The sequence below is a fragment of the Pleurodeles waltl genome, chromosome 8, assembly GCF_031143425.1.
Source record: "Pleurodeles waltl isolate 20211129_DDA chromosome 8, aPleWal1.hap1.20221129, whole genome shotgun sequence".
In the NCBI taxonomy this organism is placed as follows: Eukaryota; Metazoa; Chordata; class Amphibia; order Caudata; family Salamandridae; genus Pleurodeles; species Pleurodeles waltl.
This window is the reverse complement of record NC_090447.1, coordinates 372315469-372340588: the sequence shown is the minus strand read 5'-3', so window position 1 is coordinate 372340588 and position 25120 is coordinate 372315469. Positions and strand designations below refer to the sequence as shown.

Genomic DNA, 25120 nt, shown 5'->3' with positions numbered 1-25120 from the left:
TGTGTAGCTAAATCCAAAATATCTGCTGTGCCATGTATCTCTGTCAAGTGTATCAATGGGGTAAACTGATTAGAGTGAACTCTTTTGTTTCTATCTGTCACCCATGGTCCGAAATCGGGCCAGGTATTCCTCTCAGTCCAGACCTGCAGCCCGCTTTTGGCCATAAAATCCCCTCTGCCGATATCACGACACCAGGGAAACTGCGCGGCGGAGCTGCGTTAAAGGACAGCCATGTTGCCTGAGGCCAAGCTGCGCATCCCAGTCCCGGGGTTATAATATACTTGTTAAACAACAGGCACCCAAACGCATAAAAAGGCAAGCATTTACAAAACCAATCTGTCTGGTCTATTTGAGAAGAATGTATCCTTTTTTGTAAAGGAGGAACTTTGGGTGAATGAAATATCGCATTGTATAACAATAAAGATTCCATTAATCATTTCCTCCACACAACGCTTGTAGAGTAAACTACACTTTCTAAAAGCTGCACTTTATACTAGTGGTTATGTATTGGCATCGTATCGCCCAAAACACTCAGCTTTTTAGTGAAACAAGTGAAAAGTGTATTTATTTTCTTTGTTTGCTCATGTCGCCCAGTATTTAATGCCCTTCTAACAGTGTAGAAAGTGTACATCGATAAGCTTTCATTTAGCCATTGCTGTGGCGTCTGTTCTGTAGTTTATTACTAAGAGTATTATTGGAACCCACATACTGATGATACTCATACAGAATTGGATTTGAACAACTATTTCAACAGCAAAATTAGGCACCAAAAATTTGGATTGCCGATGATAACCATAACTCGGTCATTTTGACAGGGGCTGCCAAAATATGTGGTTGCAAATTTTTTTTTTTTTTACTAATTTTCCCTAGTTTATGTGAACCATACTTTGAGTAAATTAGTTCATACAATTTCAGACTATAACATGGCACCCCTTTAGTTACAGATACCTATAATGTAGAGGTAAAGTGGAGTGTGTTAAGTGATCAATGGGCAAAAGTGCTATGTGAGGCTTTGCTAGTGTGAGACTTAGTAGTGCTGAGTGTGCGGCAGTTGCGCTGTGTGAGGTGCTTTTGGTATCTGTGACAGTGGTGCTGTGGGTTGCATTGGCTCTGAACGTCTGTGTATGTGTACGGCATGCTAATAGTGCTCTGTTGTTTGTGATTGTGATGGTATAGGATGGGGAGGTGCCATGTTCCTCGTAACATCTTTCTCACACACCCCATCACCCCTGTCCCTGTATTGTTTTTCTTTAAAATAATGCCATGTGGCGAACAGTCATTAAAAAAAGACCTCCATAAATACACTGATAAATCTAAATCACATAAAAACAAAAACTCATGAAAACCAAGCAACTGTCTGTCAGAAAAATAAATTACAATTTACGAAACAAAATCCTCCAAATCATCCCCAAGATTATCAAAAACACTCGTAGTGGAGAAGAAACAAACTCAAAGTTCTGCCTTCTGAATAATGATAAGCATTATTTGTCCCACTTCGGTGGCACAACTGACTGGTTTCACAAATGTTTACATTATACACTCCTTTCCCCAGGAAATGTGCCAGAGCGTTGATCCAGAAAGGGGAGTCATTCTACATCCCAGTACCATCAATGCTCATAGAGGCATAAACCTGAACTCTGAATTGGGCAGCAAAGAGGTTAGCTCTATCCCGGCATTGACTCCTAACTGGGGCACCAGCGGAAGCGCTTGCGTCAAGAGCTAACCACAAACCAGGGAACAACAAACGTCGGCAAAGCCATAAAGTCTAGCTTATGAGATCTATTGGCATTGTTAATGTTTTAGCAATGTTGAACAGCATCATGGCTGGTGTGCAATAGGGCGGTAAAAAAGACCCACTGACTCGACTGATGCATCATTTTCTAGGCAAGAGCATGCATTCAACAAACATGCATGTACTTACAAAGGGAGCTGTTATGTCATTTTATTTACCGGTCTAAGAAGGATCGCTAAATTAAACAAGCCTTTTCAATGCAACGGGTCTCGCATTTGTTCGAGTTAAAGCTATTGGCGTTGTAAAGCAACAAAAAAAACGCAGCACGATTGCGCTATGTAAAATGCATAGCAATCAAACTGCATGGAAAATAAACAGATAAAGTAGTCGGGACTCCAGGCTGAAAAAAATCGAGCCTCGTATGTTTTTGTTACTTTACCGGTGCTGTGAAGGTGGACTAAACACCGGAAAAGGCATGACGCGTGCATGCCTTTCACAAATCAAAGCAAGCGGACTTTAAAAGGCAAGCCCACGAACCAATGCAAGTGACTTACGTGGCATGGGCGTTGTTTCAAGCCCAAAGAGAGATTACTGAATGGACAGAGCACTTTGTGCTTGCCCATAAAAAGCAGAATGAAAGTGCTATTTTAAAACAGAGCTCAAAAAGCTTTTCTTAATAAAAGTAAATAAATAATGTATGAGCTAGTTGCAGGAGTGAAGCAACACAGCAGGTGGGGAGAAGCAATAAGAGGGAGAGAATATGGGAGAAGGAGACCAACGTAGAACTTGAGGACAGAAGCACACAATGAGAGCGCAACACAGAGTGCAGAGGCAAATGCCCCAGTGTGAGAGAGTAACGAAATTGTGGGCATTGGGAGAAAAGTACGTGGACAGAGGGAGGCGGGATAAAAGCATACAAGGAAGAGAGCAGGAAATCGCATGCATGGAGTGCTTAACAAAAACAAAAAGTAGAAGGTATGACTAAAGAAGCTGTATTTCATAGGAGGCATAAACACAGTACTGAAAAAAAAAATCTAATAAGAAGTAGGCAAATGAAAGTGACAGAAAAGTAACTAATGGTAAGAAATGGGGGGTTCCAAACCTATGTACATTCTTGGTAAGCCCACTGTCTGAAGGACTGACCTAAAAATAACCTTTTCAGGTGGGTATCAGAATACAGGGAAACAGCAGATGTAGGAAGATTTTTATTGAGGAAGTGCAAAAATTAGGAAGTTAAAATTAAAGACTAAAATTCATCTCAGGCCACTCTCGTATACATGCTGACCAGCATAAAACAGTCACACAATGTTTTAATAAAACATGTACAGTTTTGCATGCGGTGCAGCTGCTCTTCCAGAAGACAACAGTGTGCTTAATTTCCTTCGGGATAAGGCTACTGAAGTCCTATTGACAAAACTCACATCATGCATTTAGTTAATGTTTTCATTAGCAGAGTATTAAAAAAAGATGACTATGAATAGAGTATGCATTTATTGGCCCCATAAGTGATGCAAAAACATTACACTTGTAGTCTTGTGACTATGACTACATAATATTGTCCAGGCTGTAAATGTGTGCCCGAAAAATGCCAGCCTAAAGCAATAATAAACAGGACACAGCCTTTAGCATGCAGTTGTTACAAATCAATGCCTTTACCACACAAAGTATAAGTGTGTGTGTATATATGTATATATATATATATATATATATATATATATATATATATATATATATATATATATATACACACATATACACATACACACTGAAAAAACAAAGGTTACAGGGACGTTATAGTTAGATTGATGCTTTACCCATGCAAAACCATAGAAATTCAGCAATTGAGACTCCTTAGATTTGCTTGAAATGGCATTTATTCCATGTAAAAGTTGCTGTGTCGCATTTCGGCCGCCTTCAACTGCCTTGATCACAAATGGTCTGATTACGACCTTGGCGGATGGGATACTGCAGTGTAACCATATATTTAGCCCCTAGAGGGCATAGTGCATTACACATTTTCAGGGCTAGCAGGCCTACTGCAATGATATTACAAGGAAGACGCTTAGAACACAAACTACTCTTAGCTGTAAAACAAAAGTTCCAGCCATGAGAGAGGTTAAAAAGACACTGAATGGAGGGAGTGGTTATTATTTTGGGGTCCCCACTAATCTAGTTTGGGGACCCAGAGATGACGTAGACAGAAAGAGCAGGTTGTGGTAGCCATTTTGAAGGTTTTCCCATTGTCCCAGGAACACAAAATGTGTTGTAAAAGAATGCCCTGCAAAGCATTATGGAACGACTGAGTCAGCACATATTGTAGTATGTTGACTGTAATGCTCAGAACAGCCCCTATAGGACACCACAATAAAAATATCATTTATAAGAAACATGGTCACGTAACCATATAATGAGCCTCTCAAGGGTATAACCACATGAAAATAGAAGGGCACAAAGTAATGTAGCGCAACTATATATTTAGCTCCTAGAGGGCATAGTGCCTCACATATTTTCAGGCCTAGCAGGCCTATTGCAATACTAAGGCCCTAGAACACAAAATATTCCCAGCTGTAAAATAAAAGTTCCAGCCATAACATAGCGTAAGAGGGGAACTGAATGGTGGGAGAGGTTATTATTTTTGGGTCCTCACTAACCTAGTGTGGGGACCCAGAGATGAAGACAGAAGAGTGTGTCATACTGAAAGTTTTGGCGGTGGTCCCATTGTCCTACGACAACCACAGGTTGTGTTATGGGTAAAAATGTTTAGAAAAAGAATGCTTGGAAAGCATTATGTGGTGACTTTTCCAGAGTGCAGTGAATATTGTAGTATAGGCTCTCCTGCTGTGCCAGGTGAGCCGTGTTACAGATTCCTGTATTTCTTTAGTAAAGCTTTTATCAATTATAAGTGTTTTTGGGAAAGCTATGGAGCATGAAGGGGACAGCCAAAAGAAATGACTGTGATTAGGTAACCGTGTGAACAATGTGATCAGTGCTCCAAAACCGCAAATAGACTGTTGGCGCTGTGAGCACTGCAAGGGCCATGGCTGCCATGGAGCATGAAGGGGAGAGACAAAAGAAAAAAAAGAGTTTACCCACGCTGAAGTATACAGGCAATTGTGCAATTAATCATGTAACAGGGTCAGTCTGCAAGGCGGTAACAAAACCGCCCCAAGGTGGGACAAATGTAAAGTAATTACCAATGACATCAAGGGTATTTTGAAAGGCGAGCCCATGAACGAGTGAAAGTGATGGGTGTGAGGTGGGTGTGGTTAAAAGCCCACAATACTTACAACAGGTCAAAGCCCTTGCGCGCTCGACCTAAAAAGGAGTTCCCAAATAGCGAGTAATTGTGGAAGAATAGAAGAAGCCAACCAGAGAGGCAGAAAAAAGGCTATACTGCATGGGAGGGAATAATTCAAGTTGAACAGCCTAAAACAACTAGTCAGTAAACAGAAAGTATGCAAATGTGAGTGACAAAAGACAAAGCCAATGGTAAGCAATGGGCAGAACGCATTTTGAGGTCAACCTCTAGCATGTCCCCAGTTTGTCTCTGCAACTAGACAGCTGTGCTGTCTGGTAGGATTTGACCTAAAAACAAGGTTTTCTTTTCTGCCAAAAGCCAGGTTCTTGGCTGTAAATGCAGGTTGAAATACAAAGCTCCACAAATGAAGACCTGGTGGGTTCGGACGGTTCATGTGTTTCTCACTAGTGAAAAGAGGTCCAGTTACAACCACAAGAACTGACTGGTTCATGGACAGTTTGATTAGGTTTTTCCTCAATCTCAATTTGCATTGAAGAAACACATAAAAGGCACTACTCGCAAAATCTGCTCATGTCTTGAGTTTGCCTGTGGAGTGAACTTGGGTGGATTTTATGATTTTCCAGCTAATTTCACGCTTTAAATTTTAAAAAGGGAGGCTTTCGCATTGTCTGTACTTCTTGAAATAATTTTGCCCTCACCCTAATGAAGGCCTATCCTAAATGTTGTGCAAAGAATTCCACTCCTGTCACGACCTTGCGTATCTCTCACTAATTAGAGCAGACACAAAAAGCATTAATTACTGACTGGTATGGTGAAATCCTGGCGGCCATATTGTAATAGTAATTTCCTTATACTGAACACTTGTTTTTATTTACAATTGAATTCAGTAGACTACAGTAATATATGTCTGGTTAAATCGATCATGGAAAATTGGTCAAAAGAATCATGGGAAATATGAGGTAAGATCCTATAAAGAAAGAAAATCACTAATTACTACTATTTACTACATTCAATAATAAATTCAACTTTTATTTTATTTAGTGTGTAGTTCTTATCTAAAACACTGCCATTTTCCACTTTCAGTATTTTCTAGAAAATGTAAAAAAATATAGTGACATTCTTGGATTGAACGCTTTTATATTAGCAGAAATAGAAGTTACGGTGCAGTTTTCTGCTCCAGGACCGAGCAGAGCACCAGGGTTGGGGAATTCATGTAGCCCAACACAGAGGACAAATTGTCTGTTGGAAAGGACAACAAGTTTTCATGTTTATTTTGTACTTGGGACAAGTAGGCCCAACTGTCTGCAGGTGAGGTAATATTTGTGTCTATATGTTAATGCTGTTCAAACTTGTATGTATGGTTTATCAATACAAAACCTTTATTATTAGGGTGAGCTCTCTAAATAAATGTTGTATGCTACTGACCATGGGTCCACTGGAAAAAAGTGTCCACACTTTCGAAAGGTTTAACAATATGAAGCTACCTGTAATCCTCCCTGAATGCTCTCTGATTAGATGTAAATGTTTGCAGAAGCTTTTAAGCACGATTTATGATTCCCTGCTTTCACAAATGTTCAGAAAGAAATGCAACTAGGAAAAAAATGTTTTACTAAATTACTGTGAAATTTTAGATACCATTTTCTTTGAAGCACCATTTAGCAAAATGTGTTGATGCATGTTAGTGTTTCCAAAAAGATATTCAAAATGAAAATTCAATGTAACCAGGTTCCACAAGATTATGGGAAACAGGAAAATAAACTACCATTGGCAAAGCCAACCAATCCAATATTGGTGGTCACTCTTTGGGTTTTGTCAATGAGTGTCTTGTTTTGACATGGCGTTTGTGAAACCTTATCGTTATGGGAGCTGCCAGGCCCTCACCATTGTAACAAACATTGGGAAAAAGCAGAAAAATCTCCATAATCACACACTGGCACAGTAGTTGTAGGCACTGAACAAAACTACTTTGTGTGCCAATATGCTCCTTGTGAAAGAGCAGAATGATATCACTCAGAGTAAAGCCAGCCGATAGATGGATCGAGAGAGTAGAATTTTAATAAAAACAAAGGCCTAGGTAAACGCCCAAACTAGTTAGGGGCCCAATTCCCAAAGAAAGTCATAAAAGTATACCCATGGTATAGGTCTTTGCATTATTGCAGAATTATGGCTTTCATTAATTCACAAACGTTTCCATAAGTGGACCAGGAAATCGTACTCCTTGAAAATATTTGTGAATTTTATTTGAGTAGGAGTAAATATGTATGTGTAGATTTGCTCATGAGAAAATCTATTGAGTGTTTACAAGTTCACTTTTCTTCCAACTACTTTTTCCCCGATCCTGGAAAACTCCTAATTCTTGCTTTGTCAGGAGTAAATGTTTCTCAGTATGAGAAAAGATTTGAAAAGAACTGGTGAAAATCCTTAAAACATGCGAGGTAGTAGATTTGCACTCAAAGCATTCCAGTTCTGGAACTAATGCTTACTACTTCCTCCAACACCAGTATGTAACTCCGTATAAGGGTGGCAAAACCATATTATAGATTTAGGCATAGCATCAGAGAGGCTCTTATAAGAGGTCTTTTATATTTAGAATTGTAGCCACACAATGCGGCACTAAAGAGACAAGTAGATTTTTTTACAGGACAAATAGATTTATGAAGTACCCTGTCCCATGGACAAGTAGATATTTTATTAAATTCCACTCCCCTGCAGTCATACAAGAGCAGGGCCTCAGTACTGTCTCCAGCATCACCCCCCCCAGCAGGAGAACAAGAGCTCCCAGCTCCATGGAGGGCTGATAGGCAATGCAGGTGGTGGTAGCCAAATAAATTACTTTGCCTCTACCACATCCCTCCCAGATATGGACTCATACAGCAATGGGACAGAAGGCAATGGCTTACGAAGTCCAACACCCGAAAGTCCAAATAGCTAGACAGTGGATTGACCCAAGATACGACTAACATGTCAAACAAAGCTGGAAAGGAGCCCCATGACAGAGGGCCCTACCGGCCTCTCTCTATGCTTAATACAGACTATAAGATATTGAGCAGAATATTGGCCACACGTCTCTTGCCACACATGCCGACCCTTGTCCACAGAGACCAGGCAGGATTTATTCCAGGGCACACTACAGCCCATATCATTAGACAGCTTTGCACAGTACTCGGAGCTAATGCCCGAGCAGCGGGAAGAGAATCAGTATTAGCAATATACATCGAAAAGGCCTTTGACAGCCTAGAATTGCATTTTATTTATGGTGTTAAGGGGCAAATGGGCCTATGGGAAGGTTTTATTGCATGGACGAAGCTCCTCTGTGCCGAGAGCAAGCATTGGTACTTGGCAGTCAATTTCAGAGGGCTGGGTAGTAGAGAGTGGGACTAGACAGGGGTGCCCTCTCTCCCCACTGCTCTTTGCCCTAGCGATGGAGCCCCTGGCGTACTGGGCCCACACTGGAGCAGTCTACCAGGGACTGGAAGCTAGGGGCCATACTTATTTTATAGTGTTGTATACAGATGATCTGCTTCTCTTTCTCTGGGATGATTTAGATACTCTGAGCGAAGCCTGTAACATTTCTTGACCGCTATGAATCGCGACAACCTCCAGAGAATTTGGACCCACTGATGTGGGAACCTGACTTTTTCCAGTATATAGACATCCGCATCTATTATACTCAGGATGGTTTGCTAGAAGGCAATGTCGGAAGAGTGATTAGGTCCCTCAGAGCCTGAGCAGCCTTTTGGACAGCCCTGCTACTCTCGGTGGTGGGCCGAGTGGTCCTGCTGAAGATGGTGGCACTGCCCTGCTTGCCTTATTTCTTTACAACACTCCTGATGTGGGATGTATTTCCATACTATCAATCTGATCATCACTGGGTTCATCTGGGGTTCTGGCCGAAGCGGAGTGGCCTTGACTACCCTCCAGCGACCTGGCAGTCCCGGATTTTGAAGCCTACTACCTAGTAGCACAGCTACAGTGGCTAACCCAATGGGTGGCTTTGTCAAACAAAGCAACTGCTGAAGGGGGCGGATGCATTCGATGTATACAGCTTGTGGAATTACCTTGAATGCAAATGCTATTTCAAGGAAGTGGTGCTGACCCAAAGCCCTTCTATGTATTTTTTAGTTGGTGTAGATTTGCGATAACTCTGGAGAACAGTCTCTAGCGAAAAAATAAAAACAGATTAATGGATCAGCTAGATATAATTGTGTAACTGAAAAAAAACTGAACAAATGCACTTTTTAAACCTAAGGGGTATGGACCAACTCCTCTGCCAAAGGAACCTCTTCTTCTGTGCAAACAAAACAAAATCCAACAACTCTATTCAGAATGTGCAACAAGAACTTCACAAGAAAAGAGGCACATAGTAAGCATTAAACATTGTGTTGTGATAAAACACATCACTGTGCTGGTACTCACTGTTCAACTTAAAGAAGCACAGGTACTCTAGACCGGACAGTACCTGCCCCTTTGGAGCAATGGTGACATTTAGTAAAACAGGAAAATTACTGCTGAGAAAATTGAATGTAAGCTTCCATTATTAGACATAAAAAGAAGTCCTTGCACCATAAACAGGCCTGTAGGCTGACAAACACTTGCCACTGTGTAACATCAGAGATGCTTATTGCTAAGTCAAGATATGTTTATTGTTAAGTCACCTCACTGCATACTATCAGAGATGCTTACTGTTAAGTCACCATGTTGCGAAGGCATTTCAATTAACTAAAGTTATTGCAATTAATGAAGAAAGGCTCAGAATGAATGATCTTATAAATAAGGAGTACTAAAACTAAAAGAAGGGGAGAACTTGAAAACAAAGAAAAGACAACTGAAGATCAGAGTTAACTGTGAGTTCAGCTGTCAATTAACTTTTGTGACGTCAGAAACCATCTGACCGGGGATGTTGTGAAAGCATTATAATTAAATAAAATGAATGTGTAGATGCAGGTTTTTACAGAGAGCTTCCATAGTCACACGTACTTAGCTAAAGTCACTGACTAATGCTTTTTTCTTTTCTTTTGATCGAAGTCAGGAATTCAAGACATAAACCTGACATGACCCACATGTGATTTGAAACAATAGAATAGATAAATAAAGTATTATACTTCATCTTTCTCACTTGCATACCTCTCAGAGAACCTAATAATGTATACATTTTTTTAGTTTAATTACCATGGAATGTTTCTTTATATGTTTTATCAATAGAAGCGTATGATAAAGGGAAAAACTTCATCAAGTAATGTACTGCTCTCACATTGACTTGTTTTCGTCTTATAGCAAGAAGTGCTGGGAAACCAAACTGATTTGGTAGTCATGATTCACTGTGTGGCATATCTGTATCTCAAGTTTAGTTGATGGAAGCTGTCCAGTTCTCATGATGAGACTGTCTGATTAGACAAGACGATGAGCTGTTGCAACAATCGTCACGTTTACTGATATGAAAAGTTAAAAATGTGGGCTTCCAGAGTACAGTAGTCCACAATCTATTAGCACATTACTGAATTACTCCATTAGGGCTGAATTACTCCAGCTACAGACCTTTCGCGGACACTTCTCAGTTTAAATCTAAGAGATTTCCTTGCCTATTTCTAAGCTACTTATGAAATTCTATTGAGTTCGTGAACCCCTAAGAGAAGTTCTGCTTATGATTTACAAAATGATTGATGCTTTCACATCTGAACTAAGAGCTCTTTATGGGTTCTAGCTGATTCCTTGCTCTCACACTCTACAGCTTACAATAGGGATTTACTTACATATTTATGTTTTATTTGATTAATATTGATTTTCACAAAAGGAAATTCTTTACTAAATAGATTTAAATAAAGCTTTGAAATTGACACCATCTCATCATTGACTACCAAAACAACGAAAATGAAACTGTAAAAAAAAAAAATTATTTGATCTGCGACTCTTTATTTAATTTGTCACAGTTTGTGTTTGAAAACAACACACACAAGCCAAGAACCATAAACATGTCATGTAAAAAGTCATGGCCATTGGAATCATGCATTTCTGCTGCGGCAACGTTTTCCGCATACTCAGTGCTTGAAATAGAAAAATTAAAGTGCAGATACTCTGTGCCAGAGTACCTGCTTGTTTCCGAGAAGAGCGTGTACTCTCCAATTACAATTATTACGTTTTTCTTGAGATGTGCCGGTACTCTCCTTATCAAAATAAAAAAAGTGCCGGTACTCAGTACCGGACAGAAACGGCCCATTTAAAGCACTGCGCATACTTAAGGATTCGCTGCATTTGCCACATGATCGATCATCTGCTGCACAGTCTGCATGTTTTAACAACAAAAAAACATTCTAGCTCAAACAGAAAAACGGTTATTCAAAACGGGTTACTACGCAGAGGAATGCCCTTAGCAAGGTAGACTTGTCATATTTATTTTGCTCGTTGCTGTATATGGTTATTAAACTGGTACTAATGAGGTGAGAAATTTGCCCAGAAAGTGTTTATATGTGTAAAAGTGATAAAGTAATAGTAGCACTTAATGGTGTGCATTAAGCTGCATGATTTGCCTTTTCTGGACACATCATATTGTGCACCCTGACGCATTATTTGTTCTTCCATTGCCGCAAAACTCCACTGTCCCTGCCAGAGTTTGGAACAGAATTAAAGAAGTGTAGCTACACATTGTCCCAGAGTACCTTTAGTGTTACTAAGAAGTGCCTGTACTCTACCATTAAAAGTACTGAACAGCCACCGGGAAGATCCGATACGCTCCCTTTGAAAATAAAAATGGGGGTACCCAGCACCTGCACATTTTAAGAAATAGCCTGACCTAAGTGCCCAACGACAATTAAAAACACGACGTTGTGCTTACATTTGGCATCTTAATTCTCGAGTATGTAGGTTCCAGAGGTTGGGGATCGCAGGTGGTATCGACAGCTTAGTCCCGCGGAGCAACAGCTGTGGTGAAAGGAGGAACAGTCATGCCCGTAGCGCGTTCTACAAACTTGGTGGTCTAACTTGCCACAGAGGTATTGTGTCCAATAAGGAAGTGGGGTTTGGAGTACAGAACGCGACTGTGACGAGGGTGCTGCCCGAGTGGCTGTGGGCAAAGGACTGCGCCACAAAAACGGAATATAGTCAAAGGCTGCTTCACTCAGTGGGGACCCAATGAGAGAGGCGGGCACAAGTCACTCTGGAGAGAGGACACTCGCCCAGTGACCCAAAGACTGTATTGTTTAGCAGGTAACGCCTATAGTGAGGCAACAAAACTGCTTGTGCTGATGATAGCCACACCCCCTGCGTGACTAGCTCAACCAAGCGGCTCCTCCTTGCCCGGAAGCGGCGTGTGTTGTGACGCGGGCGGAAGACAATCCCGCTTGTCTCAGTGACAGACCGGCCTGCGTGACCTGCTACCTGCTGACCTGCTGGTAGAGCTGGGGGGACCCGGGGAGCATGAAGCACCAGCGACCACCACCACCGCCGCCAGCCGAACACAATCAACAGGCCATCCCAGGTGAGACAAGGCATGGGTGGAGTAGGGAAATGCAGTTCGTGGTAAGTAAGACGTCTGTCTTAATAGCAGACATAAGATCAGATGATTTAGCGAATTGTGAGGCGTGCTGCGGAGTGGAAGGGATTAGGAGGGTGATGGCAGGGGGCAGGTGAAGTACAGCAGTCATTAGGGCAGAGGAGATAGTATGTACTGATTTAACGAAACAGTTGTTGTACACTCCTGTCATGCCGACTGCTAGCAACCTTATTTAAAATTGCAGTTTTCGGTAGGCTAAGAGACGCAGCTAGAATGCCTCTTATTCCTTTCCTGCTTTATTGTTTCAAATGCAATACAACCATTTTGAAACCTGCCCTTTTGTAGGAGATGTTCCTTTTTCTGTAACCCTTGCCAGCTCAGTTGACAAGGTCTTAAAGTACTGTTTAGCCCATGTTATTTGAGCCATACCACACACTGTTTTCTTTACTGTTGTTATGGTGGCACACAATAGAGAAGTCTGCTTCTAATTTTCCATGGGGCGGGGTTTCAGCGAAAAGGCATGGTCCGTCATATTTAAGACATCAACGTTGTTAACATCAACTCAGCCCCCCCCCCCCAACTTAAAAATATTTGCTTTCATTTTCAATTAAATTTGATGGTTCTGTTCCAGGCCTTAAAATGCTGTTTTAAGAATAGAAGATGCTCCTTTATTTCTCCCCGAACCCTTTTTATATTTAAAGTGTTACTGACAATCTTTCCAAACTAATTATTAATAATGATGCTTAGAACATACTGCATCTATTTAATTAATGTGTTTTTTCCCCTGATTGCAAAATGCTGGTCTTAGGAGGCGTCTGGAAACTTGTATGTCATCACAAAGAGGGGTTTATTGGTTTAATGATAGAGGTCTCAACTCCACTGCGTTAGTTGGTTTGCCCCCGTCTTGGGGCGTTGTCATTCACACACACCACCTCACCCACCTTTTTTGTAAAGTGCAGGGTACTACAATAGATCAATGCTCTGTTTAGTTTAGTTTAGTTTTTGGGATTTATAGAGCTCATAGTTACCCAAGGGCATCCAGCGCTAACAGCAGCAGGAGTTACGTACAGGAGGGAAGGAGTGAGTTAGTTACAAAAAAGAATAGTTTTAAGTTTTTTCCTGAAGATTCGCTCTGAGGATTCATGGCGGAGCTCCAAAGGAAGAGCATTCCAGAGACGGGAGGCCTTACTAGAGAAGGAATTACTACCCCAGGCTCTCTTGGACCGAAAAATATGGACATACCGAAGAGAGGAAGACCGTAGGGTCCTAGATGGAGTATATAGGAAAATCCATTTTCTTAAGAAAGTTGGACCCCTACCATGTAGGGCCCTGTGAACAATGCAGAGTGATTTGAAATGAATCCGCTCCTTAATGGGGAGCCAGTGGAGAGTCGAAATTGCCGGTTTAGCAGAAGAACATTTTGGTAATTGAATAAGAAGCCTGGCAGCTGCATTTTGCACTCTCTGCAGCTTCTTTATTACGTAAAGCGGAGAGCTAAGAAACAGAGAATTCCCGTAGTCAAGCCGGGAAAGAATTAAAGTTTGAATAAGAATTCTTCTGGCTGTGGGAGGGAGAAGAGTAAGAATCTTCCTGAAAGCTTGTAGGAGACCAAAACAAGTGGAGGAGACTTTATTGGCTTGAAAATCCATGGTAAGCCGAGGATCGAGCCACACGCCCAGACTCTTAACCTGTGTTTTGGGAGGGGGAAGATTGTTAAAAGTATCTGAAAATGATGAAAGAGGAGAGGCAGGGGGACCATTGCCTAGGACCAAAACTTCTGACTTCCCGTCGTTAAATTTAAGTTTGGATTTAATCATCCAATCAGTGATATCCCTCATACAGCAAGAGAGGTTATCCACAGACGAGTCTCCAGAGCTGGAGAGGGACACCACTAATTGAGTGTTGTCTGCATAAGTGACCAATGAGAGGTTGTGGGGAGCGATCACTTTAGCTAACGGGGACAAATAAACATTAAAAAGAGTGGGACTGAGAGAGGATCCCTGGGGGACTCCACAGGTCAATGGGAAAATATTAGAGAAAAAAGTGCGGTCCAGAACTTGAAAGGATCTACCTTTGAGAAAAGAGGAGAGCCAGGACAGAGAAGATCCTCTTACCCCTATTTCTGGGAGTCTGCAGCAAAGAAGATTGTGATCGACTGTGTCAAAGGCTGCACTCAGATTAAGTAAAATAATAGCCACATGAGTCCCTTGATCCAAAAGCTGACGAGCCTATTCAGTTACAGTAAGAAGGGCTGACTCGGTGCTATGCAAGGCTCTAAAGCCCATTTGGGTGGGATGTAGGAGCTCATGGCTCTCAAGATAGCAGGTTAGTTGAGAATTGACATGCTTCTCCAGGATCTTGGCGGCGATAGGGAGGAGGGCAATGGGTCTGGTAGAGTAGGGTCAAGTTTGGGTTTCTTCAGAAGAGGCTTAATAACAGCATGTTTAAAAGACTGAGGGAGGGAACCAGAGGATAGAGAATAATTCTAAATTTTAGTAAGCGGAGGGACAATAATATCCGATACCCGTAGAAGAACAGAAGGAGGAGCAGTGTCTAAGGGAGAGCCAGATTTAATTTTGGACAGAAAATCAGCAGTTATCACATCAGTGAGAGGGGTGAAAGTAGTTAATGAGACTTCTTCAGAGAAAGGAATTAGGGCCTGGCAAATTGCGAACAGATTCGATGGGGTGGGGAACCCAGAGTTTATACTAGTGATTTTATCCTGAAAATATGATGCCAGTAAATTACTGTGGATGACAGAAGCGTCAATCATAGAGGCAGACGTGGGAGGTGTGGTGAGCTCTTTAAAAATGTGAAAGATTTCTTTCTGGGGGCAGGAGGAGTTTTCTATTTTTGCACCGTAATAGGTGGACTGTGCAAATTTGATATTGTGGTGGTATACTCTGATAGATTGTCTATAAATAACTCTAGCAGAGAGACTGTAGTTTTTTCGCCACAGCCTCTCTAACTTTTTGCAGTTCTTCCTAAGTTCAAGAAGGAAGGGAGAAAACCAGGGTTTGGGTTTATGAGAAGATTTTTTTACTCTAGGTTTGATGGGCAAAATAGCATCCAGGGAGGACAAAATCCATTTATCAAATGAGTCTGCCGATTCTGAACAAGAGGGTTATTGGTTGTGCGAAGGGCCCGGAGGGCACTACGCCATTCCTCCGGGGCCAATTTTGACCAAATACGCCCAGACGTTAAAGGACTAAGGGGCTGCTCCTGGACAACATCATAAGGGAAAATGGAGGATAGAAGGGAATGATCGGCCCATATTAGCGGCAAAGGGGGTGCAGCCGTCAGGTCAACAATATTACTAAAAATAAGATCTAGCGTATGGCCTTTCAGGTGCGTAGGGCCAATTACGTGCTGGGTTAATTGAAGTGGCGAGAGGGAGGTTACCAATAATCTGGCTGAGGGCAGTCCAATTTAGCAAGGTGAATATTAAAATATCCTAAGATCGTTAAATTAGAAAATTTACAAATATGGCTGGCTGCAATCTCAGGTAAGGTGTCCAGAAAGCAGGACACAGGCCCAGGAGGTCGATAGAGCAGGATTCCCGAAAAAGTGAAGGTAGAGGACAGGTATAGTGAAAACATCAGGCTCTCGCAATCGGGAATGTCAGAGGGTGAAGTGGTGCATTTAATAGTGGTTTTATGAATAATAGCTATTCCCCCACCCCTGGTGACAGGTCTATCCAGATGTAGCATAGAGTATGTAGAGGGCAAAGAGTTACAAATGTCTACTGTGGAATCATCGTCCAACCAGGTTTCCGTAAGGAATAAGACATCGGGAAGGAGTTCTTCCAGGAGAGTATGAATGTTTAAGGAATGGGCTGGAAGGGAGCGGCAGTTAAGCAACATCATTCTGCCAAGGTGAGGGAGGGGGACGTCAGACGACATCGGTTGCGGGACAGTCTACGAACAGTATGGGCATGGGAGAAGGGGAAGAGGTCTCATGTTACCATGGAGGGAAGGACAAGGGTCAGTGGTTCTGAGTGCCTGCAGCTGCAAGGAAGAATAAACTAACCTGTTGGGGGTGCAGAGGGCAGTAGCTCTAGGCTCTGGGTGCTCCAGGGCGTAGACGGGCGTAGACGGGCGTAGATGGGCTTGCCTTTGGCGCGCCAGTGGCGCGCCCGGCGCCCGTCAGTCATTAAATACTGACGTACGGGAGCCTCAGCCGGCTTCCAAAAAAAACAGCTAGACCGCACACCCAAAAAGATGGCGGTCTCAGATGTCCCTACCCGGAAGAGGGGGAGACAGAGCAGCCGATAGCCTCTAAACACGGGCTCGGGTGCTCAAGACAGAAAAATTAAATGCACAGGATAAAAATCAGATTAAAAAAGTAGCAAGAGTATAAAACATTAAAAACATTCAAAACATTAGAACCATTAGAACCATTAAAATCAAGTAAAAAATTCTAAGAGCCTACTCGTAATTCCCACTGCACTCTGTCACTGGGCAATAATGCTGGTACCATCTCTGACCAGTCTGTCAGGAGACAGATATTGTTCAGAGGTAGGAGATGAGGTCACTGAAGAATGAGGCAAGTTGAAGCCTGTTCCACTGGCTTCACTTTTTGGTCCCAACACAAGGGAATGTTTTCACTGCTACAGTCTAATAAGCTATAATACACTTGTAAGAAATTGGATTATTATTTTCGGTGGGTGACTACCCTTTTCAGTCCTTGTCAGAGTCAACTCGCAAAGTCACTAAATTAACCTGAGCTCAACTTAGGGCAATGTGCAAAGTATTTATGGAGTGTCAAAATACCAAGCAGTAAAAATCCTAAACCGAATTAGAAAAAAAATAAGTAAAATGTATTCAACAAAATGACAAAAATCGGAACAGGAGCTAAGAATTTAAAAAAGTTTTAAGTAGAAATAGTGCAAAAAATCACAAATGTTAGTCAATGGTCGCAGTAGACCAGGCCATAGCTGCACTTTCAAGCTATCCACGATTGAGTGCATGTTGGATACACCAACCTGGTTCATCTTGGTCAAAGATTTTTCCTTCTGACTTGGTCCTGGTGTTTTACTGCACATGACAAGGTAGAATCCTGGAAAGGCTAACTTGCCGGTTCATCCTTCCTAGCACGTTACTGTTTGCTTTATGAATGGATAACGGTAACATGCTATTTAGTAGTGACAAAATTGCAGTGTATTTTAGTGTCATGTATTCGTTATAAAAATATTTTTTAACTAATCTTCATTCTGTGAACAACTTAAATAGCCAGAATCGCCTTCCCACTCAGAAGAACTCAACTGAAATAATAATTCTGACCCCTTTCCAAAATATCTGTTCTTTGATTAGCCTTGTCCCAGCCTGCCTTCTAAACTTGTTTTAAATGTACTTTGCTGCCCCTTTATGTTGTGTTATGTCATCAATGTTTTTATATCACTCTAATCACCTGTGAGGGTACCGGGGCAGTCTGTATCAGGTGTATGAGGCCAGCCATTTATTCATCAGTGGGCAAAAGGGGACTGAATACTTGGTGGACATGCTATGTTTATAGATTCATGTCACAAATCACTTGCACCATGACTGTCAGATTGCCTTTCCATAACTGCTTAGCCATTGCACTCGGACTGTGGCTTTCAGTAAGGTAAGCAGTCTACCCCGTAAAACAGTGAGACTCCCCTCACAGCATAATTTAATATTTAATTCCTTGATCACACCCGTTCTGTTCTCTGACTTAACGTATGGGTGTCTCTGTCAAAGGTTCCTGAAGAAAGACCTTACAAGAGGTATGAGGACTAATTATGTGTCCAAAGTTTGAGTCTTTGGATTTATGTTATACTGGATAGTCCTTTAGTATAGTATAACAATAAGGAATGCAAAATGAAGAATTCATATTGAAATTTTTTCATTTTATGTTAGGTTACCAATAAGGAACAACCTGTAATACTACAATTCTGTGTGACAAAACTGTGGTGTTAACCCCAATTTTTATTGTAAGCTTCGCCATAATGCTAATGTGACTTCTACCCCTAGCCCTCCCTTGAGCTGCATGTCGTCCTCTAACTCTACACCTACCACTCCTTCCTAATCTCCCTCTTCACTTACATCTACCTTTATCTCTTCACCCACCTCTAGAGCTATCTGTACCTCCATACCAACCTCTTCTGTAACCTCTACCTGTGCATTTACCTATGTTTACACGTATCTCTAACTCCACACTTGCCCGAAGCACTATACCTAACTTGATCTAGTGTTACACATACTGTACCAACGCCTACATCAGCACATATCTCTCCCTTTAATACTTAAGGTGTTTAATTACTGTCACTGGTATTTTAAAACATATTAAACATTTGCGCAACTGCTGTGTTTCTTATCTTTTATTATTATTACCTATGAAAATTCTTATTTTGTACATTTCTTCATTTCTCTGTGATTTTAAAGTACCAATACATTACGTTTTATTTACAAAAAATTACACATTTACATACAAGGTAATCTAATTCTTAATAATGGCTACAACTAACTCTTGTTCCTGTAATAAGTAGCAGAAGGTCCAGCTCTTGTTTGGCTTCGAAGGTGACTGGCATAGCTTAATCTGATGAAAAACTGACTGGCCCGACAATAGATTTATCTGTATTTTTCACACAACTACCTTTACCTTTATTTATTCTTTATTTCAGCCATTCACAACCATAAATGATCATTATAAAAATACAATTTATAATCACCAAGCATTCAATAAAGTGCAAAAACTTATGTGCAAAACTCGCAGTTCAATTGACAGAGAACAGTGTTGAGAGTTAGCACCATTAACAAAATTAAAATCAGTTAAAATACATGAAACAGGGCCAAATACAGCTAGCCGTCTGGTAATGCAATCAGTGAACAAATCCACATCATAACTTGGGATCATTCCTACAAATGTAAAACAATATCCTCATGACTGCCTAATGACCAACATGTCTAAGCTTATTCAATTTACAACAATTCTTGCCGCTCATCTCATGGGAAAAAACAGTCCAAGGTTATCATATATCTTGAGCTCCATTCTACGAACAAATGATTAGCCTCAACATTGGCTTATTAAAATTAACTGCAGTCCTCTCACAGGGACAATGTATCCACAGGCTTTATGCAAGTATTTGGCCACAACATACAAATATAGATCAGTACTATCTGTTGTTAAACGTCTGAGGGTGTTCACAAAATTCCTCGCTCCCAGTTTTCTGCATACATGGACCAACCAAGATTTCGTATTGCCCGTATGTCGATAGCAAAAAAACATAAAGGGAGCTACTGTTGCAAGAGGAGATGTGCAGCATGGGCAATATGGCGATCTTCTCAGTTGCACACTCCAAATATTTCTATGCTTGTTCTCTGGTAAGATTCCATATCAAAATTTCAAATAAAGGGATTTCACCGCTGGAGACTCTATTTTATCAAGAACGTCTTCAAATTGAGGAGCGCATTTCACATCTACATTTTTTCCCTTAAGACTACCAGAGCAAAACTTCAGGGAACGTTTGCTATAAACAAAGGCCCAGTATCCGCTGTTCAGATGTTCTTCCATCCCCTTATTACATGAAGGAGGATTATCCCAAAGCTCACTCGAATCATGATTGGATAGCCATGACTTAACAAATTTGAGCCCAGGTGTCCCAGTGCCAGCATCCATGTATTTTAACTCTTTAATTGCCAATGAGTAATGTTTCAAACCTTCAGACGACCACAATCTCAACCAATATAAAAGAGACCTAAGATTTACAATGTCTAATATTTTGCTGTGCCAAATCCAGCCTTAGAGGAATCTAAGGGGCACTTTGTGAGAGGCCAATAAGAGAACAAATAAAGCTGTTCTTTATCCTTACCAACTGAGATACAGGACCGACCCACACCTCCGAACCATATGGAACTGCACTAACAGCTTTTGCCTGCTGTATCTGCAGTGCTGGTCATAGGGGGCAAAACATAGACAATTTTAAGGCCTTCCATACAGTCCCAGCTGTATTGAACGTTTACATTTTTTACAGACGGAAACCTCCCAGAAGAAACAAGTAGCCCCAGGATATCTGGGAATCTTGTATCTAGTAGCTTGATGTTTATAGCAGGTGAAGTTTTAACCCAGATGGTTAACTTTGCAGAAGGACGACCTGTGGTTGATGGTACTGCAGCTGCATTATTGTTAAGAAACCTTGGTCTATGTAATGGCAAAACTGCCCAGGTTTCATGGAAAAAACACACATGGAATGAGTCAACAAAATTACCCCAGCTTGGATCACTAAGCATGGAGTGCAGGCCAGCTACATTCCAAGAAATAAATCTTAATGCATTCCAACTATGCCTAGATACTCCAACAGGTGTAAGATCAGAGTTAGTTAGGGGACCTGATCCTGGACCAGGCTGACATGGCTCACTGTGAACAATCGCCTGAATCTCATGGCCCACCCCCAATAATTTTAGTACATTGTAAATCATTGTTCCCCAACCCTGACAGGGCAGAGAATCAATTGTGGTTAACAAAGCGATATGACACGCTTTGCGTGGGTGGGTAAACACGCCTGTCCCTCAAGTCCCCAGACCTCAGTTTTGGGTCTCTGCAGAAGTATCCTAGGGGTAAAATCTTTACTTCACTTACCATAGTCAAACCTTGATAGGAAGAATGAATGAGATCACCTGCAACAGAGGGATTGGCAAAGTTAATGACCACACAATCGCCCACAAACTCCTTTTATAGGCAACCCACCCAAGCCAGTCTGCAGGCTAACAAAATACATGAAAACAAATTGGTCATTGTCTTTGACTTGACATGGAAATAGTCAGTGGGTAACCTTGGTCATTAGCTGGGTATTGCTTTTGATGGCTTTGAGATCAAGTTTGGGCACAATGGCTAAGATCACTACATATGGGCAAAACGGCTGGTGGTATATGCAGCACTGGAGAGTAATCTCAGTCTATCGCTGAAGCTGAAGAAGCTGGTAAAACTGCCAGTGAAGCCTGAAAAGAAGATGACATACAGGACGGTTTGGGAAGTAGAGCACCCAACGCCTGTTGAGAAGAGGGCTGGCGAGGGAGGGAAGAGGCCACAGTGTTTTAGTGCCTACAATGGATGGAATACTGGTAGCAGATGGTTCCCCAGCACTGTTTAATTGTTCCCTAGATGGGGTACCATGCCCAGGCCCCACTAGCTCGGACAATTTCCTTTCCATTGTTGTCAGTCACTCGAGGACGGGAGAAATGCTGGTTGTTAACACTGAATTAAGGACATCAGACACCCTAGAAATAAGGACATTATAGTCAAGGTCAGAGCCATGGGAGAGGTAATAGGATGGGCGTATGATTGTGGGCTCTTCTGTAGTGGCAACTGTTCTAGTCTGCTTGCTTCGCTTCTTGCGCTTCGCTGGCGGGGAACAGTCCACAGGAGGTGAAGGTAATAGTGTGGGTAAAGTGCACTCCTATGCTGGATGATGGGAGAACTCAAGATGCTGCTCTGGAGCGCCTAAGTGAAGGCAGGTAAATCAGCAGAATTGACAGGAGGGATCAAATCGAGATTTTCGGCAGCTATGGAAAGTCGATGCTCTGAGAGCTGGATCTCCTTATCGATTACCCCAACTGCCAATCAGTGACCCGTCAAGCATGGTGGTCTTGGCTTTACCAGGGTTAGGTATTTTGCGCTTACCCATTTTGGTCCTAAGGACCCTGACTTCTAAGTTGGCAGCTGAGCAAAAAGGGTTCCCTGTTGAGTCCACAGAACAGTTCTTTAAACAGGCTTAATCATCAAGAGGTGCACATGTAACTCAAAAGAGTTTCATAGTTACATCCGAACCTTAGCACAGATCTCTCCTCGGGCCATAGATGATGAGCAACAGCAATAACTGACCATCCCAGAAGCTCGAGCCAGGGGGCTTTTTCCAGTTGATGACGGTTGCAAGGCTGGCCTGGGCTTTGCCCATGCGTGGCCCACCACACAGGTGAGATGAATGCACTTTATTGCGCCGAAATAATAAGGAAAGCGGCTTCAGTTGGGCAAGGCAGCTCCTCCTTGCCCCTAGTGCTCCTGGGTCTCGTAGTCTCCGTGTTTAGCAGCTTGGCATCCCCTCAAATGTACTTTAGCCAAAGGTGCTGGGAATGCCTGTCTGAGAACAAAAGAATGCAAACCCATTGGCATCTTTTAACTTATGGACTTTCTAAAGAGGTCATTGTTTTCATTTTCTTTTTTCCCCTCTGGTAAGCCCCATTTTTAAAGCAAATGTATTGTTTTAAAAGTAGTGCTAGACGGATGTATCAGTTACAGTCATTTTTCTAATCTTCTCCGCATTCATTTATACTTTTGTTGAGTACAATACGATGCATCAGCCCTAGAAAATAAGCTAAATCTGGGTTTCTGGGGTTGTTAAAAAATCACTAATATAGAGGTTTCACATTGTGACTATTGCATCGCTTGGTGGGGAGTACTGGTAGCTGATACTGGTCAGAGAAAGTCACCAAAGTACCACTGAACTCATCTACAGCAGCAACATCTGTGTGTGGGACCGCATCATCACTCATGTCTGGGATCTGGTAGATCTCCTTCTACATTACTCACCATAAACAGTTGTTGTTATGTCCAACGCATGTTCAAAGTCCTATTTCCTGAACCCTCCCCTGGCCTCCACGTTCAACAATGTGCTCTCTCACTCATCCCATTTCAGCACTTCCTGGCTGGCTTTAGTCAAACTAGTCCTACTCAGCTCCTTGCAGCACATCACTGTTGCCTTTTCACCAAGACCAGTGCTAGGTCGCAAGCCTGCTAGTAATGTTTTTTTCCTAGGGCATTGAAAGAGACACAATAAACAGGCTTCTGGTGTGCATGATTTATGCACCTACCTGTTTCTTCATTGACAAGACTTACACTCCCTCCCTGTATATCCCTAGGTGCAAGCAGCTCCAGACCTTATCAAATAATTTTGTGTATCCCTCCCTCTATCTAGGGCATTATGCCACTCATCTTGGTAGTACTTGATTCTCTGAGGCTCAATGTAAGTCCTATGCCCAGAATTGATTTTTATCTGTTTAAATCTAGCATTCCTGGAAACACCTGAACTACTCAAATTGTGTCCCCGAATCGCAATCATTAATCAGTTTACCAGTGTCTTTCACCTTATTTCCTCTAGGCTAGCTAACAAGAATGTAGTGTGGCAAAGGAGTGCTCAATACATGGGGGACACATCTCTCGACCTTCTTCAATAGTGCATATTGTCTGGAACCCCTCCATGAATTGGTGGTTTGATGTTCCTTAGTTTCCAAAACCACAGGATCACAGCTCTCAAAGATGTGTACAATAGCAAGTGTCCAGTGGGAATTTCCTGATCACACTTCAAATCTTCATAGTTCATAAAGGCCCTGCATTCATGTAAGTTGTTCATTGACATGAGCCCCTTGCTTTACCAAGTCTGCAGTCGTCTGCTATTTCACTTGCTCCAGAGCTCTCAGCTGTAGCCCCAATGCATGTGGTGCCTGCATGTGCATCCTCTGCAAGCAACACACTCAACAATATTTGAAACCACTAGCCAATCTTAGTAGGTACAGAGGCAACTTTCTAAGACCTAGTGCAGGTCGAGCAACTGCAGCATTAGAGGGAGGAGTCTGTTTGTCAGGACATTGATCAATATGTTCTTATGTGTTTTGAGTATTGAGAGGTGCATGTTCAATGCAATGTCTGTTGCATCCCTTTCCCGCTTGAGTAGTGAGGCCAGTATGACTTCTCTCATCATAGGAGGCAGACATTACTTCTCCCATAATGTGTGGAGTTCATCAGCCAGTCATGGAACCAGCAGGGCTATGTATCATGCATAAAGCTCAATAGGAAGGCCATCAGAGCCAGGCTTCTTCCTGCTGTCCTTTTCCTTAACCCCTGTTTTTACATCTACCAAGTCTTATCCCTAAGGGCCTCTGCTGCCTTTGGGGCCAGTTCTATTCATCTTGCCTCTGAAATTAAGCCTTATTAAAACCTGTGGTTGTCTGTTACTTCATTCATTGTATACAGCACTGAATAATAGCTTGCAAATGCCCTGTTTTAACTTTGCCTTTCAGTGAACCATGCTCCCACTCTGGATGTCCAAAATAGTGGGAGGAGGGGAGCTTGGGGGCTTGTCTTTTCTGCATTTAACAATCATGCCTGTATACAGCCACCGTTATTGCATTAATTTTGGGTCTTGGTCATGCCTGATAATATAGATAATGCAGCTGTCCTACCAGGTGCACCCCTTTCCACCTCTCTACCATTAACATCTTGTATTGTGCAGAGTTTCCAGGTCTCTCTTTTTCTTTACTTTTCTTAGTCTGGTTTCTTCTTTATCTCAGGATAGCACATCTGACCCACACTATCATATTAAAGTAATTCCCGGGTATAACTGCCTTTACTCTTCCTGCTCAGTCAGTAAGGAGGACACCATTCCCCTATTTTCTCTGAAATAGTTATGTGCCATTGTTTTTGACGCAGAAGACTGTGATGGTTGGTGGGATGAGCTTGGTTTTCCTTCCTTAGTATTGTTAGCCAGCCCCTACTATTGTGGGATAGTGAGTTTATTTTGCCAGTTGTGTCACGATAACATTTTGCAACAACAAGGTGATGGATGGAACCCTAGAATTAGTCTCAACCTCTGGCAATTGCTTGTGCTGCATCCCATCATTCTTTGCCCACA

The 25120-nt window shown here is 42.0% G+C and overlaps 2 protein-coding genes across 9 annotated transcripts in view; one reads left to right on the top strand and one right to left on the bottom strand.

Moving 5' to 3' along the window:
- The window catches only part of LIG4 (DNA ligase 4), a 74764-nt gene extending 62776 nt beyond the window's left edge, over positions 1-11988 (bottom strand). Inside the window, exon 1 of the mRNA XM_069204249.1 lies at positions 11821-11988. The gene's annotated coding sequence lies outside the window, so the exon portion shown is untranslated. The remainder of the gene's footprint in view (positions 1-11820) is intronic.
- Positions 11989-12286: 298 nt separating this feature from the next.
- The window catches only part of ABHD13 (abhydrolase domain containing 13), a 97070-nt gene continuing 84236 nt past the window's right edge, over positions 12287-25120 (top strand). For 7 of the 8 annotated variants that reach the window (XM_069204258.1, XM_069204253.1, XM_069204252.1 and 4 more), the window contains exon 1: positions 12287-12462. The gene's annotated coding sequence lies outside the window, so the exon portion shown is untranslated. The remainder of the gene's footprint in view (positions 12463-25120) is intronic. The other variant, XM_069204250.1, reaches the window with a different exon arrangement.